At 46.1% G+C, this 13778-nt stretch overlaps 1 protein-coding gene across 3 annotated transcripts in view; it reads right to left on the bottom strand.

Annotated features, from left to right (window-relative positions):
• ZFHX4 (zinc finger homeobox 4) overlaps positions 1-12483 on the bottom strand; it is a 193451-nt gene extending 180968 nt beyond the window's left edge. For 2 of the 3 annotated variants that reach the window (XM_036437173.2, XM_045581489.1), the window contains exon 1: positions 10038-10687. The gene's annotated coding sequence lies outside the window, so the exon portion shown is untranslated. Of the gene's footprint in view, positions 1-10037; positions 10688-12364 lie in introns of those variants that run through there. The other variant, XM_045581488.1, reaches the window with a different exon arrangement.
• Positions 12484-13778: the final 1295 nt, after the last annotated feature.

Below are 13778 nucleotides of genomic sequence, written 5' to 3'. Positions count from 1 at the left end.
TTCCTTGTTGACAGTGAGCACTTAAACAGGCTTCTGTGACCAGCAACTTCTCGCCAACCGCAATGATTCCTAATCTGCACCCTGCTTCATTCCGAGAACTCAGTGACCCACCCCCTTCCGCACGTTTTCACCTTTGGGGCAACACTTGTCCTATCTCCAGCAGCTTAGCTGTTACAATCCTGCGAGCAGCAGCCTGTCCTAAGGCCGTCACTGTACCAGCTGAAAACCTTCCTTTGCTGGCAAAAAGAAGATCAACAAATAAAAACATCCCCTGTTTAACAGACGTTATTCTCTAATTAATATTATAGACTCTTTGGAAATGGGAAGAGCTAAAGACAACAACAGTGAAAAAAATGTTAAATGATCTGCTGCAGGGCACACGCGCGCACACACACACACACACACACACACACACACACACACGATCACATCGGCTGCGCACAGTAGATGTGTGATATTTCCAGGTATTTTTTCTGAGCTTCAGTTTCCTTATGGGTTAAGCAAGGGAATGGTTCTATATCCCTTCTGACTGCAACAATCTATGGTTCCACTATAAAAACCCATTTACATTGTGTTGGAAGATCGTTTTCCCTATGGAATTTTCCAAGGCAGACCCAGGTGTTTTTAAGGTTGTATATTTCTTATCAGTACCTAGATTTCAGAAAGAGAGGCAGATTCCAGTAGGATAGTAAACTGAAGTTTCTTATTTATATTTTTAATGAACTATCATTCTTTTTGTTTTTTCATCCATTCGATAGATATTTTATTGAGGATATTTACCAAGGATTTGCCAATAATGTCCCTCACAGCGAATACGGTGATTAACAGATGTGAGTGCTGCCCTCATGGAGGCTGAAATTTTTTGAGGAAGCAGTTAAAAGGGCATCATGAAAAATACTAGGATGCTAATTGGTTTCTTCCAATGAATTATAGCCTTACCCTATCAGTGTTCATGAAACACTTTGCCTTATATAAATCTGCTTCCAGTGAATTGTCAAGTCTAGGGCTACTTATAAAGGACAAGAACTTAGGCAGTACACACTTTTATCTTTAAGAAAAACTGTAACAAAGATTGTGGGCCAAGTATATAGAAATTTAAAGCAAAAATCAAACTCAAAGTTGGGAAATTACAACCCAAAAATACACTTATATTTCCCAATAAAATATAAATAATAATTTAAATGTGTATTATAATGAAAAAGTATTATGATTTTTTTTAAACGTAAAAGAAATCGGTTGTAGTTCAGATGGTCAAAATGTATTTATAAACTTATCAACTTTATAATGAACCTTATCATCTTTGAACCCGGGTATTCTTCCACCGAATGATGCATTGCTACAAAAAGAAAAAGGGCTATGATCTCCTTCAAGAGATAAGCCAGGAGGAGACTTATAAGTTGGCTATAAAATCCCCCAAGAATATTGAAGAGTTTTATAATATTGCCGGATGATTAATAACTGGATCTGTTCTCCAGGCTGGTATAAATTTTTATGTACAGGGTACCATGTAATAGTATCAATAGTCCTTTCATGGCACATCAAAATATCATAATACCAAGTACAGAGAAAGGTGTTTCTATGACATCTAAATCAATTTGGGGAAATCCTCTATTTCAAAGGCTTTCAAGCAGGCTGGGTCAACTTCAAGACCGGAATTATGTTTATGGTCTCTTCTATTATTGCATACTAGAGGCCTGATGCACAAAATTTGTGCAAGAGCAGGCTTTCCTTCCCCCGGCTGCCGGCACCAGCTTCCCTTTGGCACCCGGGACCGGGCTTCCCTTACAGCCCTGGCTTCATCAGGAAGATCATCTGGAAGGATGAATAGAAGGATGTCTGGTCTAATTAGCATAATATGCTTTCATTATTATAGATAATGAACAACCTGAGATCTTGAGTTCATGTGGATAGACTAAGATCTGAATTATTTAAAAACTGTTTCTGTTCTAATTTACTTCTTGAATAAAAGACCAAGAAATAGATCGAACATCTCGAAGCCCCTGAGAACCAAAGCAACGTGTGATGATGGAGTGGCAGATAATGAGGGAGAGGACTGTCCACCGAGATGCCATCAAGGTAGCTATCAATGAGAAATTATGAGAAGAAGGATCCTACAGCTTCTCCCACTCTTAGGCACACCACTGCCTAATTCCTAGCTCCTTCCCTTGTGTCTACTGAAAAGATTCATGAAGATGTGGCTGAGAAACACTCTTCAAGTGAGCACTACACGAAAACCAGGTAATGACAATAAAGAGAAGGGAAACAGTAGGGTCCCCAGCCCTGTCACGTCCACTTACTTTAATGTTCACACCACTTCAGTCTCCTGCAATCTGTACAAGAACTTTGAAGGAGAGAGGAAACTGAGACTCAGAAAGATTAAATAACTTGAAGAAGTCATCGCTAACAAGAAGTCACTCATAGATTGGATACCATTGTTATTGGTCACTAAGATGTAAAAAAAAAAAATTGAGCCGATTTTCAAACCTCTAAAACTGAAGCAAAAATAAATAAATTTACAAAGGAACCCAAAATAAACAGCATCAACAAATGTCTAGTTTTAACTAAGTGTCATCCTTTCTATATACACTATGCTGCCTATAAAACTGTCTTCGTTTATTGTCCTTACACAGAATAGAAACCTGTTCTTCTTAACAACGTGCTCATGATTATGAAGAATGTATTTTAAGTCACTGAGGTCATCAGTGCTTTTATGAATCAGACTCTTCTTGACCATTCAAAGCACCGAGTCTAACCTGCTCCTGAAGCAGAAATACGTTTACAGTCCCAGAAATAAGAGGCCACCCAGATTCTATTTGTCTCAGCTTAGCAACAGAGAACTCGCTCACTCAGAGGAGATGGTATCAATATTGGGTCACCCTTGACATTTTCCTTCTCCTCTCTTCACTATCGTCACCACCTTCACATCCAGTCCCATAGCAAACCCCTTCCCAAGTATCCCCGCGTTGGGATATCTGGTTCTTGTACTGACATGGCCCTACCATGCTGGGTGACTCAACCAGGACTTCTCCTGCATTCTACAGCCATGTTTTAAAATGAGCTGCTTGAACTGACGTTCTAAGGCAGTTTCCAGCTTTATTATTTTGTGAGTTTCCAGTTGCCTTATAACCCTACCTACTCTTTTGTTGTGATCATGTTGTCCAGTATTTAGGAAATAAAAGGAATTGAGTCCACAGAAGGAAAATCTCACAGATCTCCCCTATAAATAAATACATCTAAAGAGGAAAGAGAGACTATAACTTAGAAAGAGAGTAGAAGAGTATGTGTGTGTGTGTGTGTGTGTGTGTGTGTGTGTGTATACACTCCTATTTTGCATGTACTAAGCCAAAAGAGATGACTTATTCTCAGTTAACTGGTGGGCTCTGAAAAATGTATGTACTAATTGCATTATTCCTAAATATATGGAGGAAAGGGAATAAAAGTCGTATTTTGGAGAATCCACATAATGGGCTTTCAGGGTCAGTGAAGGTAGTCTGGGAGATGAATGGGGTCTCCAGTTTACCCTCCACAGCAGGCACATGTGAAGACTCTCCATAGGCTCCCGCTCACAAAGTTTTGTTCTGTGTTGCTGTTAGCGGTGCGGCCAGGTGGCACTCGCCAGCTGATGGGTTTTGTGTTTTGCCACTGTTAAAGCTATGGATTTCCTTTCTTCTTTACGGTGAAGGAGGAGGATTTTATGGACAGTTATAAAATGCATATTTTAACCCCAAAGTCAATCTCCCCTGATTTAAAAAGATTTAGGTCTGAACAAATACTTGCCAGGACACAACTGAACCTAGAAATATAGCACTTAGAGGTGCGTGCTATAATGGGCACCAGTCAGACATTATCAACTGCCCACTGTCCTGCCTCCAGGACAAGCAAACATCAGAAATGATCCATCATCTGAATGTTTGAGGCCATGTGCGAACCCCTGACCTGGAGGACTGAGACACCTCCTCCGGACTTCACTGGGGCCATCAGGCCATATGAACCAAGTCAAGCTGCCCCAAATCTTAAATTTTGTTTATTTATTTATTTTTTTAAATCTCTAGAATGTTGGAGTGGCTCATTATATCTGCCATAGCTGCTTGGCAAATACGACGTCAGTGTCAAAGCCACATTGAAGTTGTCTGCATACACTGGAAAGCGCCTCAAAAAACGGCAAAATCTGATTTTCCTCGCAAACTTTTAAGAGAGAAGAGGCCCAGAGAGCAGCTGCCCCGATGGATAGAGGGTTGTGTGTCCGATGGGAAACCCTATCACACTTCCAAGGCAACTTGTGAACTTCTGACACAAGGAATTAACAGAACATCAAATCCAGCGAGATCACAGGGGCACAATCCTGTGCAACAAAATAATGCCATTGAGCCCTCATTAAAAGGCCATTTTGTCCTCAGCCATCAAAGCCTGGGAGAGCATGAAGATCTTGGTTATATCATCGGGGATAACCAAAACAAGTGCCAAGAGCAATTGTGCACTTAGTTCTCACATGTGTCCATCTGTTCGCGTATAAACATATATTCTGCTTTCTGTCTGATTTCTCAAAATCTTGATATCAGAATACCCTGGGCTTTTGCCCATTTCCTAAGAATGCAGACATCACATAGCTACTATTAACCCATGTGCGATCCGCTTCCATGGGGGCTGGCACGCTGCCAGGCACAACACATGGTGCTTGGTTAACAATGTCTTAAAATATAAATGAATTTATTTTTTAAATTAACACGTTTCTCTTATGGAAATACCTTAATAAGCCCTTCTGCATGTAAAAAAAAAAAATAGCCTCCATGTGGATTTTTTTGTTCTTTTAAGACTTTTTTTGCAAGCATATCATAAAGTGAACCATAAAAGTTTCTGAAACAATCCAGAATTTCTTGACAAATTTTTAAGAGGACTCTAGTAAAGAATTGGGGGGGGGGGGGGCTTTATATGACAAAGATCAAACGCTTTTCCTTTACAGTATTCTGTACTCAAGAGGCAACCTTTATACTTTAATTTACGCAAAAACACTCCTGATTTCCCAGGTTTCTACATAAACCGTCTTAATAGCACTGCAGCCACGGAACCACTAAAGTGATGAGGTTGTTAAGTTCTACAACCCAGCAGCAGAGCAAGCGAGGTTAATATCTGGTAGGATCTTTCCCTCCTGCTCTGGGCCAGCCTTCCATGGCTCATTGACCTCCCCAAACCCGGAAGAGCTTGTGTACCATATATACGTATAAATAATTACCCACACTGCACTGCATTTGCATAGGTACAAAAGAACCAGTTCCCACCTTCAAAAGCGTCTGAACACTGAAGGTATTTGCCCACCCTAATTATGACCGAAGAGGACCATTTAGTGCCCCGATCATGTTGTGAACTGACAGCCAGCGACAGCCCTCTGCAGTGACAGGAGGAAACCCTTCTGCAAATGTCCCCAAGACTGAACATGCAGTACTCGCCCACTTGTTAAAAGACTTCTCTCTACATGAAATACATCCACAAGGCAGCAGGAGATGAGGGAAACCCTAAGAGAATAAGTCCTTGTCCCCTCCCAACGACAAAGGCTGATGGGCCACCTACACCAGGCAGCATTGCCAAAGTTACAATGCACAGCTCTTCCTCCAGGGAGGTGTGCCACCAACTCAGTCAGCGGTGGCCAGCTAACAGAGCATGAGGCACACCAGGTATTCCGTGATTCACGAAGTTAAATATCCACCCGGTACGACTGGCCGTTTCTAAAAGAACTGTTTTTGCCAGCAAAGCGCTGGGAATTCCTGGCACCCAATAGCCAATATTGGACCAGCCTAGCAGTTTCTGAAAATTCTTCCACACACAAACCTCTGTTTATCATCCTCTGGTTACACCGTTGTCATACATATTACTGCTCCATGATGATGGACACTCGGGACATCTTAGAAAGTTGCTGAAACTGGAGCCCCTGCTTGTTTTCTCAAGACTTGGACAAACATAACTTTAGAGAGAGCAGAGCATGGGCATAAAGAGAGAGGAGACTGCATTTTCATCTTCCTTTCATCTTAGTCATTCAGTCAGCCATTCAGGACCCCATTCAATGGAGCTTTTCATTATGCAAAAAAATGCTAATCCTTTTCCGATGCTTTCACACTTGTATAAACCCCCATTCCTTCAGCTGAAAAGCAATTATATCAGTTTACCTTTCTGTCAAAAACAGGATTAATATTCCAATAACAGAATCTCCTTTCTCTATCTTTTTTTTTTTCTTTAGGAAATGAGAGAATATCAGTACAGGCATTCTGAGAACAAGAATATATTATCTGAAGTATGGGGATGTTAACCACGGATGGGTGGGAAAAGGAGACAAATCAAGAAGAAGACAAAGTGGTTCAGTTGCTGCAGAAACTCTTTCCTGGGACACAACTGACCTTCCCTCGGCAGCTGCCCCGAGAGTGAGACTCACTCGGGTCTATTAATCAGAAACAAATTATGAAAGAATGTCGCTGGACTGGTTGACACTATCCCATCTTGGGAGAGTCAGAGGCAGCCTAGTAACAATGTCCTCTTCATGGGTAATGAACAGCCATGACAAATGGGGCAGAGCCACTATTTATTTGCATATGCAAATTCTCACACAGGGGAAACATGTACAAACAAGTGTCATTGTAAGGTGGATTAGGCAAACAACGCTTCCTTTTTTAGGACATTCTGCAGCCCAGGACATTAGTCAGCACAATTAAACCAGTCTCCATGGAGACTAATGAAATTTCACCATGGTATGAGTTAAATTAGATAGCTAGTTATGTGTTTCCACAATCCAACTCGCAAGCCATTATGGCTTTAGAACAATACAGCAATTGTGCCTGGCTGATCTCTGCCAGCTCAACAAGCTCCTAAGTTGACAATTTGCATATGTTAATATAATTAAGCACTAATTACATGAAACTTGTACATATTCACAGGCACTTTCCCTGGGTGCTTTTCAGTTTGAACCTAGGCCAAGTCTTTAACCCTTAGAATAGTCTTAGAGGGGGAAAAAAAAAACAAAACTCTGCCTGTGGGTACAGCCCCTAGGCAGACACAGAAAGGCTCCTCATTTATAAGCACAAAGCTTAACCTGGCTTCTCATATTTCCAGCAACAATGACAGAAAATATTTGGTGAGTGTGCTAGGGACCAGGGATAAAGAAGTGGGGGGGGGGGGGTGTGCAGGGAGAGGAGATGCATTAGTCTTTAAAGACTCATAAGGAGTATTTTCTCATAGGCAGGCAATGACATTCATTTCAAGAAAACGTTAAGGAAGGATTTGCTCTCCCTGACAGTGTCGAACCTTGGGAGATGAAAATGGTTTGAGAACAGCAAAAATAGCAAGCAGGAAAAGGAAGACGGAGCCAGCAGCACCTAATGAGCTTTACATAAATATATGCAGAGGCAATTAAGCAATGTTAATTACTATGACAACAGTTAATTGAATATAATTAGATATTTTAAGCCACTGAATAAAGCACAGTTAAGATTAATTTTATTGAGATTGATTGTAAATAAGGATAGATTAGCTCTGTGTTTTGACAGGCAGAAAAAGTAGTTCTGCACATGAAGCAGGGGCCTGGCCACGCCAGGCCAAAAATCATATATTATTTTAATGTCACACCTCAGAATCATCTCCTCAATAAACATGACTTTTCAAACCCAAACAGACAGGAATCCTGAAGAAAAACAAACAGCTTGCAGAGATTAAAGAGCCTTTTGTCCTTTTTCATGTGCATTTCTTTTAACAGACTAAATTAAGCGAGTCTGGTGTACGTTTTTTGAGGAAGGAACATTTCACACTGAATGGAAAAAATGTTCTATCACATATGAAATTCGTGCAGCTGTGCGGAACTTGGTCCAGATGGTTTTAGACTATAAAACACCCACCAAATGATAGACAGTAGGCCTTCCCAAAGATCATGCGATAAAGTCACAATCTTTTATTTTGTCCTCCTAAAGCCCCGCTTTGGTATTATTTCCAACAGAATCACATCTTTTCTTTTCACAATTGTGTCTCCAAGAAGCTTACAAGCAACACTGTGCCTACTGAGTGCCTGAAATCAATGGGAAAGGGCTGGGAGGCCTCCTTACACAGACAGCAGCGAAGTCACTCAGCCACAGACGCAATGAGAGCTATGACAACCCCAAATGCAGATGACAACTCTTGAGTAGGACTCTGACAAACAATGGTGTCTCGAAACATCTCTTAGGGAAAATACTGCTAAGTGAAAATCCCTCCCAAATACTTTCACACCCAGCTAGTACAGCCTTTAAGAAAATGAGCACAGCCCTCAAGAACGCTGAACAAATCCCTAATAAGAAAGGCACTTCCATTGATTTTGAAATAAATCAATAGGCGATTAACATAATATTTTTTAAGCAGCCGCATGTACACATGTGTGTATGCGTGCAACAGACACATAGATATTATGTTTCCAGTACCTCGTAGTAGCTCTTAACAGAACCAGGGCTTAAGGCCACTGAGTTGCCTCACAACTTCTGTAGGGTGTCCTCAGTCTTTCTAACAAAAACCCTAAAAGGGTCTGTGAAACAAGCCTAGGACAAGCCATTCTGCAGCGAGAGATTTTAAATCATCCAGCCTCTTCTAATAGACTTGAGACTTATTGAGGTAGAAACCATAAAAAATGAAGAAGGGAAATTTAATCCCTGAAATATTGATTTGCACATTAATATCATATAGGCAGAGGGCAATTTGGCTTCGTGGAATGACACATTGTCGACCCTTGGTGAAGTCAGAGCCAATCTAACTGCTGAACATGTCTGAATCTCAAGAGTTATTAAGGGCCTCCCTTCTTGCCTTTATGACTTTTCTTCAGCCTACCAATGCAATCTTAAATGTATTATCTTTAAGAAATAATTGTAAAACCTCAGGGGTTTTCCAGTTAATGGAAGGGAGGCCAAACCACATCAGATTCTGAAATGCAACATTAAACCCTCGCAATCAACAAAAGCACCTCCATTCTCATCCATCCAGGGCAGGATCTAATATTGTTATTAAAGATAATCAAATTTCATTGTGTAAATTTAGGTTCATGGTCAGAATGGAAGTAGTAAATTCTGCAATATTAAACAGCGATTTTCTCAGCCTGCTCTATGTTTTCCCCTCGCTGGTGCAGCATCTTTTCCAATAATTCTATTAGCTCCAAATTAATGAACAGACTTGAGCTCATCCGCTAAAAATGGCAAAAAGATGACAATAGAGCTGGAACAGGTTTCCTTCAGTTTTAACTTTAATGGCAACTTTCACTTCCCAGCCCCACAGCCATCTCCCTGCCTGACCCCACAGTTGGGGGCTGTGGCTTTGACTCACACAGCTGGTCTATCTGACCTTTCTTTGTTCCTTAGGCACATTTCACTTTTCAGATTTATGGTATTTGCCCCATATTTCATTGACTCTATCTCCATTGCCATAAAATCAAAACACTCCAGTATCAGCTTACTTAAAAAAAAAAATCCAAAAGCAACCAGCCACTGAATAAACACACTACGATGCTCTCTCCCCAGTTTCTGCCATAAATATGAAAACTGCTTTTTCCCCCCAATAACTGTATAAACCTTATGATCCCCACACTGAAGCCAGGTGTAAGAGGTTAAAACAGCTGGCGAACCCTCTTTTATTTTTGTGTGCCTTCCTGCTGATTGAAACCACAAACATTGAAAACTATCAAATATTCCCTTAAGGATTTCTTTTCTTTCTTTCTTTTTTTTTTTTCTTAAGAAGAAAAAGGGGGGGAAAAGGAAAGCATTTTCTTCAATAGGCTGCTGCGTGGAGAAGAAGGAAAAAAAAACTCTAAAACACAAGCAGTTACAGAAGTCGTGAAATCATCGCGACCATCTCCTTTCCTGCGGTAGCTAAACCATCATTTCCCAACAGCTAGGCACAATTGTTTTTATTATTCAGTGAGGAGAGAGAAAAGGAGAAAGAGAAGGAAAGAAAGGAAGGAAAAGAAGAGTCGGAGCCTGCCCTGCCAGTCCCGCCAGGAAACACAAAGTAAAACAAGTGCGGATGGCGCGGAGAGCGTTACGTACCCGGGCTGTGTTTGTGCATGGCTCTCAATGGAAGCGATCGATGCCCGTGTCACAGTGGCGTCCCAATCGCAGCCAAGTCTCAGCCTCAATCTAAGCAACACCCGGCGAGAAGGCGGCAGCAGCGGCAGCCGCAGCCTCTCCCTGACTCCCCCATCCATTCACCCGACTACAAATAGAACACTACATAGGAGCCTCAAGCACCCCCACGTTTATGGGGATCAAGCCACTGGAAATCCTGGAGAACACAATAAAAAAAAAGAGGAGAAAAAAAAAAACACCCAAAACCACCCTTCCTTCTTGTCTCTTGTCTCTCTGGCTTCCTCTCTGCCTCCTCTCTCCTCCTCTCCCTGCTCCCTCTGTCTCTCCTTTTGCCATCTACATGATCCTTGATTAAACATGGAACAGAGTTAATAAAAAAAAAAAAAAAAGAGGGGGTGGGGGGAGAGAAGGACTCAGGGAGAGGAAATATGCAACTGTCAGAACCGGGGCGGCCAGATTTCCTGTGAACCTGCCTGTGTCTGAGTCAGTGTCAATCCACCATCTTCCGCCAGTGAACTTGTCTTTGGGTTTTTGTTTGCTTGGGGGGCTGCAGGGGGGAGGTTGTTGCTGTTGTGTGTGTGTGTGCATGTGTGTGTGTCTGTGTGTGTGTGTGTGTGCTTGCTTTTGGAAGGGGGAGGGGAAGGCAAGGTGGGGGCAGGCGGTGGTGGGGGGGTGCAGGGAGAACGTGCGTGAGCCTGTGCCGAGTGTGTGTGTGTGTGTGTGTGTGTGTGTGTGTGTGTGTGTGTGTATGTGTGCAGGGGTCGGCATGGGGGGGGGGGGGGGCGCGAGCGATCGGAACCTAGGGTACCTACAAGGAGGGTGTGTGTCTCGCCGATCGGGAGCTAAGACCTCACCGGAGCCGCGCGGAAGTGAGAGGAGCCGCGGCCCAAGGCGGCCCAGGAGCCGGGCGTGCGGGCCGGACCCCGGACCCCGAGCTCCGCGCCCCGCGCCCCGCGCCCGCCCGCCCGCAGGAGCCCCCGCCCGGACCGCAGGTAACAAAGACATCCCCGCCCGCGCCCCCTGCAACTTGGGCATCATCGGTGGAGAAAGTTTATGACGATCCGGGAGACGTTTTATTATTATTATTTTCTTTTCCGATAGGAAAAGAGCAGAGAGAATGGGGGTGAGGGAGGGAAAGAGAAGTAGAGGGAAGGCGAGACCCGGCGCGCCCAGCCCCGGAGCCTCGCCCGGCTGCCGGCCGGGGGGCGCGCTGGCTGCCGGGGAGGCGGCGGCGGAGGCGAAGTTGGTCCGCAGGCAGACCCGGAGCCCCTCCGGGGGGCCCGGGGAAGGACTCAGTCTCCCCGCAGCCGCAGCCCCCACCCCACCCCACCCCTGCGCGCGCACACACACACCTTGCCCTCTGCCAAAAAGAAAGGGACGGACTCTGCACCCCGAGCCGCGGGCACCCAAGCTCCGGGCTAAGGCGCTCCGGGCAGGGCAGTCCCAGCGTCCGGAGCGGCGGCGGCCGCGTCCCGGTGGGTCCCCGCCCGGAGGCCCGCGATCCCGCCGCCTAACGGACCTGCTTCCGAGCGCCGGCGCCCCGGTCCGCCCGCCCCAGGCAGCACCCCGGCCGCGCCCGCCGCCGCCGCCCGGCGCCCGCTCTCCCGCCGCCCGGCCCGGCCTCCGCCGCGGCCACCGGCGCCCTGGGCGGCGCGGGAGCGAGGGAAGGGGGCGGCGGCGGGAGGAGGGAGGAATCCGGCTGGAATACGGCGCGGGGGGAGCGGGGAGAGGGGCTCCCGTGTCCAAACTTTCCGGGGACGGACGGGCGCGCCGCCGCCGCATGGCGCCCGGGGCGCGGGGACCCCGGCCGCGAGCTGACAGCCGCCCGCGCCGCCCGGAAGCCCGGGCTCGCGGCGCAGCCAGAACCCGAAAACGCGGCAAAGGGAGAGCCGGCTGCCCGGCCGAACGCGGGATCCGCCGCTCCATCCCAAAGTTCCATCCCCCCGCCACGCAGCCCCCCAGAGAAAGTGGGGGACCAGGCCCCTCCGGGTCCCCTCCCTCCGTCCCTCCGCCGAGCGAGTCCTCCAGCCAAAAAGAAAAAAAAAAAAAAAAAAGAGATGAAGAAGAAGAAGGGGGGAAGGAGATGGGAAAGGGGGCCGAGCGGAAGGGATGGTCGGGATGCGGGGACGCGAGCGGGAGCGAGCGAGCCGGGGGCAGCGGGAGAGGCGGAGAGGGGGAGAGAGCGAGCGGAATATCACCAGATTGTGCAAGATCAGGCTGGAGAGGTAATCGATACCCGGCCTACATTTAACACAAACTACTCAATAAAAGTTAAAGAAAAAACTTACTTTCCATTTCCCCTGCTGCAGTTCCTACGCGATCTTCGCCTCCTCTTTTTTTTTGTTTTGTTTTGCTTTTATTTTTTATTTTTTACTCACAGCCGATCACGTCCAAGTAAAAACCAGAGAGGGCTCATTTTAAAAAATAAAAAATAAAAATTAAAAAATAAAAATTAAAAAAAAATAATCCTCGAACTTTATTGGGTGGAAATCAAAACGCTGGAGCAGAAAGTGGGGGGCATGGAGCGGTCCTCGGGGTCCGGGAGGAGTGAACGCGTGCGCCCGCCGCGGCCTCGCTGTTGGCTTGTGAAGGGGCCGGGAGACGCAGGAAAGGAAATGAAAATCCGATATGTCTTTATTCTGCTAATTATTATCGTTTTAGCCCTGTTTAAAAAAAATGGCTGATTAAGTTGAGTGCGCATGTCTTTGTGTGTCTATTCCCGATATGCACTCTGGGAATGAGCGAGGAGAGCGGGGAGAGGGAGGGGAGGGGGGAGAGAGAGAGGTGTAATTAGCGAGGTGATCAACATTCCCCGGCTGCAAATGACGCGCAGCCGGCCCGCCGCCGCCGCCGCTGCCCGGGCTCCGAGCGGCCGGGAGCCCGGGACTCGGCCCCGCGGGGCGGGCAGGACCGGGACCTCGGGGCGCGCACCCCACGCGCCCCTGCCCTGCGCGCCGCTCCCAAACTTCATTAGACACACACACACACACACTCTCACACACACACACACACACACACACACACACACACTCACACACACACACTCACACATGCATATACACTCACACACTCAGCAAAGGGGTGGGGGTGGGGGGGTGTCAAACCCAAACACCGCCCAAGCACTGCCCTTGAACCTCTCTCTCCATGCTCCTCTTTTTTCATGTTAATGAGCAAAGTCATCATTAGCGGCCCGGAGATTTGTTTACCGGGGAGCTTTCAGCAGCAGGGATGGGAGTGAGGGCAGCGGAGGGGGTGTGCTCTGCCTGGTGCATTCAGCTGTGTGCAAGCACGCAGGTCGCTGGCAGGGAGGGGGGGTATGCAGATGTATGTAAATACAGGTATGCAGATGTATGTAAATACGGGGTGCCTGACTGCTTGCGGGCACAGCCCGCTCTGCCCAGCCAACTTTCTCTCGCAGGAGGAGTTGCACCCCGCGTCTGCAGACACTGCTCTTGAAAACGTGTGTCTTTTGCGTAGGAAAACCCAGGGCAGGGAAGATGGAAGCGGTTAGTTTAGTCAAAGTAAACTTTCTAATGAGAAGAAGAAGTGGTGACTGCAAGGGGGAAGACAGGGAGTGTGCGCTCGGTTCTAACCTTTGTGGAATATTTTTGAATATTTTATCAGAATTCCGTGTAAGTTCAATGTAATGGCTTTAAGAAGACTTAGGGAGAAAAAAAAACCTTTCATCTTTGCGAGTCTGTG

The sequence above is a fragment of the Pipistrellus kuhlii genome, unplaced genomic scaffold (genome assembly GCF_014108245.1).
Source record: "Pipistrellus kuhlii isolate mPipKuh1 unplaced genomic scaffold, mPipKuh1.p scaffold_m20_p_14, whole genome shotgun sequence".
NCBI classification, from domain to species: Eukaryota; Metazoa; Chordata; class Mammalia; order Chiroptera; family Vespertilionidae; genus Pipistrellus; species Pipistrellus kuhlii.
The sequence above is the reverse complement of the archived record's forward strand: the minus strand, read 5'-3'. Positions and strand labels throughout refer to the sequence as shown.